Source organism: Gossypium hirsutum, chromosome A04, assembly GCF_007990345.1.
Source record: "Gossypium hirsutum isolate 1008001.06 chromosome A04, Gossypium_hirsutum_v2.1, whole genome shotgun sequence".
NCBI classification, from domain to species: Eukaryota; Viridiplantae; Streptophyta; class Magnoliopsida; order Malvales; family Malvaceae; genus Gossypium; species Gossypium hirsutum.
The window spans coordinates 59,881,953-59,885,849 of NC_053427.1; the positions used below are offsets into that span (position 1 = coordinate 59,881,953).

Sequence of the window (3,897 nt, forward strand, 5' to 3'; positions counted from 1 at the left end):
CCGCTGCCGGGGAATTGGAATATTAGGAAGGCTCAATTTTTATGCCATTTATTTTTCTTGCAATTTAATTTAATTTTATTATTTATTAACTTACTTTTTCTTTCCCTTAGGAGGTTTTTATAGTTTATGACTAGAAGAAACCTGTCGGGACCATTACTTTTTGACGAAGAAACTGACCGTACAGTTCGTAGAAACCAAAGAGAAATAAGGCGCAGCTTAAGATACACGGAGAATGAGCAAGAAGACGATACTCAACCCTCAACCGAAGAGATGGCTAAAAACCAAGGCAATCAGCTACCTCTTGCAATTGCGATTAATCAAAATCCTGCTTCACGCAATATGTATGATTATGCTATACCTTCTTTAACAGGAACTGAATCTAGCATAGTTAGACCTGTTGTAGCTGCAAATACTTTTGAATTAAAACCTAACACTATTCAGATGATACAACAATTTGTTCAGTTTGATGGTTTGAAGGATGAAGATCCCAACGCTCACTTAGCAAACTTTCTGGAATTTTGTGATACATTTAAAATCAATGGCATTTCTGATGATGCCATTCGTCTTCAGTTATTCCATTTTTCATTAAGGAACAAAGCTAAACAGTGGTTGAAATCGTTACCACGAGGGCCAATTACTACTTGGGAAAAAATGATCGAAAAATTCTTACTAAAATATTTTCCGCCGGTTAAAACGGCTAAATTACGTAATGACATCTCTTCTTTTGTGCAGATGGATTTAGAAACCCTCTACGATGCACGGAAGAGATACAAGGACTTATTGAGAAGGTGCCTTCACCATGGGTTACCGCTTTGGCTCCAAGTACAAACATTTCACAATGGTCTAATCCTTCGACTCGACAAATGGTTGACGCAGCGGCGGGCAAAACCATCAACAATAAAACACCTGAAGATGCCTATGAGTTTATAGAGGAGATGTCACTGAATAACTATCAGTGGCAGGTCATGAGGACAAAGCCAACTAAAACAACCGGCGTTTATAGCGTTGATCCGGTCACCATGCTCTCTAATCATGTAGAACTCTTAAATAAAAAGATTGATGGTTTTCTTAGTTCTTCACAGGTTCACTCAGTAATGCAGTGCAAAGCAAGTAGCGATGGAACAAGCTATTCGGAATATCAACCTTATGGCTATAACATGGATAACGAGCAACTAAACTACATGGGTAATAATCCTCAACCTCAAAACAATCCATTTAGTAACACTTACAACATAGGTTGGAGGAACCATCCCAATTTTTCGTGGGGAGGCCAAGGAAATCAAATATCACAACATCCTTTGGGTTTTCAGCAACCACCTTACCAACAGGAAAAGAAGCCAAACCTTGAAGAGATGCTCTCAAAGTTTATATCGGTGCCAGAAACCCATTTTCAGAACATCAAGACAGCACTTAAAAATCAACAAGCGTTGATCCAAGGGCTCGAAACTCTGATAGACTAACTTTCCAAACTAATCTCCGAACGACCACAAGGTAGTTTGCGAAGTAATACTGAACCCAACCTAAGGTAATAGCTCAACGTGATTAATGTTCAAGATGAAGAAGGATTTGTGGAGCCTGAACCAGAACCACGACAAGAAACTGTGGTAAGCAAAGGTCAAGGTGAGGTAGATCAAAATACAAACAAACCAATGACTGTCGAATATAAACCTCGTGTTCCATACCTTAACGTGACAAGGAAAGACCGCTCAGATGAAGAATTTGGTAAATTCCTTAAACTCTTAAAAAAATTACATATTAACTTACCGTTTATTGAACCTCTATCGCAGATGCCAAACGCAATGAAATTTCTAAATAAGCTTTTAGCAAATAAGCGGAAGTTGGACGAAGCGTCACATGTCGAGCTGAGTGTAGCTTGCTCGGCCATTCTCCAAAATAAACTACCCAGCAAACTAAAAGACCCAGGGAGCTTTACTATTCCTTGGATAATTGGTAGTTTAGATGTTAATCATGCATTAGCTGATCTAGGGGCTAGTATCAACGTCACGCCTTACAAAATGTTTAAGCAACTAGGTCTCGGGAAACCCAGACAGACTAGGATTTGCATTCAATTAGCAGATAAAACTATAAGATTCCCTAGAGGTATTATTGAAGATGTGCTTGTTAAAATCAATAAATTTATATTTCCTATTGACTTTATTTTCTAGACATAGAAGAGGATAGCAACACTCCCTTAATTCTAGGAAGGCCCTTTTTAACAACTGTTAAAACCGTCATTGATGTTGGCACAGGTGAACTCACACTCCAGGTGGGAGACGAAACAATCACCCTTCAAGCTGGCAATTCTGGCAACACATCAGGAATTGAATGTGACCATTCTACTAAAACTAACAATATGGTGGAACCTACTTTGCAAAAAATGAGTTTGAAGGAAGCACACGAGTCGTTCTCAAGCACCAGTAGAGGAACTCGACGAATGGTGGACGCACAAACCAAGAACACCCGACAAACTGAAACTACGCCAAAACAAGCCCGATACCTCTCCAAATCAACTTAAGGTTGGTGATAAGGTCTTATTAGATGCCGTAAATCCCCATATTTTCACTACCACACTGAATGACAAAACCCCTCTTACGGTACTTAGTATTTTTCCATTCGGTACGGTGGAGGTGAGTCATCCCAAGTTCAGTACTTTTAAGGTAAACAACACCCGATTAAAACCTTATTTTGATGAGATTGATAGTAGGAATGAGGAGTATAAACTCCTCAAACCACCAGGACCATTCACTGAAGAGGTAAGTCGAGCTTAGACTATAAATAAGCGCTTCTCGAGAGGCAAACCGAGCACTAACAATATTAATTTATTTAAATTTTGGTATTTAACTCCTAACTTACTAATAGAGATCTTGAATACATGTACTTTCACAGAGACACGGCCAAGCACACGGGCGTGCTTCAGGTCGTGTGAAAACAGGGCAAGGATTTCCCCAACATCGGCTATAATAAAATGCCACGGCCATGCGATATGGTCGTGGTCGAGCCTGCCAAAACAACATGGGCATAAGACACGTCTGTGTGGAAGAACCGTGGGTGAGCCTACCAAAACAACACGAGCGTGCAACACACCCATGTGGAACAACTGTGGTCGAACCTGTTAAATTAACACAGGCATGGGGCTTGCACACATTGGAGTGGGAGAAGCGAAAAAAGCTAGACACGGCTGTGTGAACCGACATGCTTGAGGAACACGGGCGTGTACTAAATGTCAGACGTGTCCAAATTTGAAATTCGCGAATCACATGGGCTGAAATTGGGGGACACGAGCATGTCCCCTAGCCGTGTGGCCCAAAATCTATAAAGACCCTACACTATCACTTTCTTCCTCATTCGAAAACCCTAACCCTAGCCGCTGCAACTCCACACGGCTTCCCTGCCACGCCTGTGCGCCACCTACAACTCCATTCTCGATGCCAAATCTCTCCCCTTAGCGTTTGTTAACTCCTTTTTCTTTTATTTCATTGATTTATAATGATATTTATCATATTAATCTATATTTTTCATGTTATTTCCATATTGATAATCACATAAATTTCATTTCTCAAACAAGTTATCATCTTTCTCATGTTTAAAATCTTAGTCATTACATGATTCCTACACTTCATTCAATTGGTTAGAAGTGAATATTCATGGCTAGGATAGTTGAAATAGTCATGCATATTTTGTTGACATCTCTGAGTGCCTCACCCGATTCAAACAGCAGTGTTTTCAATGATTTGACAACATTGATGCTACTCTACAGCAGATTTGTCAGCACTTCCACATCTCGTCGCCAGTCCCACCTCGAGAACCATCCAGCGATGAAGATGTTTAAAAATATTTATTTTTTTATGTTTTTAATTTTTATTAAAACTACTTTTATTTTTATTTTTTAGCAGATTT

At 39.6% G+C, this 3,897-nt stretch overlaps 1 non-coding gene across 1 annotated transcript; it reads right to left on the minus strand.

Annotated features, from left to right (window-relative positions):
* Nucleotides 1–699: 699 nt before the first annotated feature.
* Nucleotides 700–806, minus strand: LOC121228588 (small nucleolar RNA R71). Its single transcript, XR_005926164.1, has one exon. It is a non-coding gene; the product is annotated as a small nucleolar RNA R71 (small nucleolar RNA).
* Between the last annotated feature and the right edge of the window lie 3,091 nt (nucleotides 807–3,897).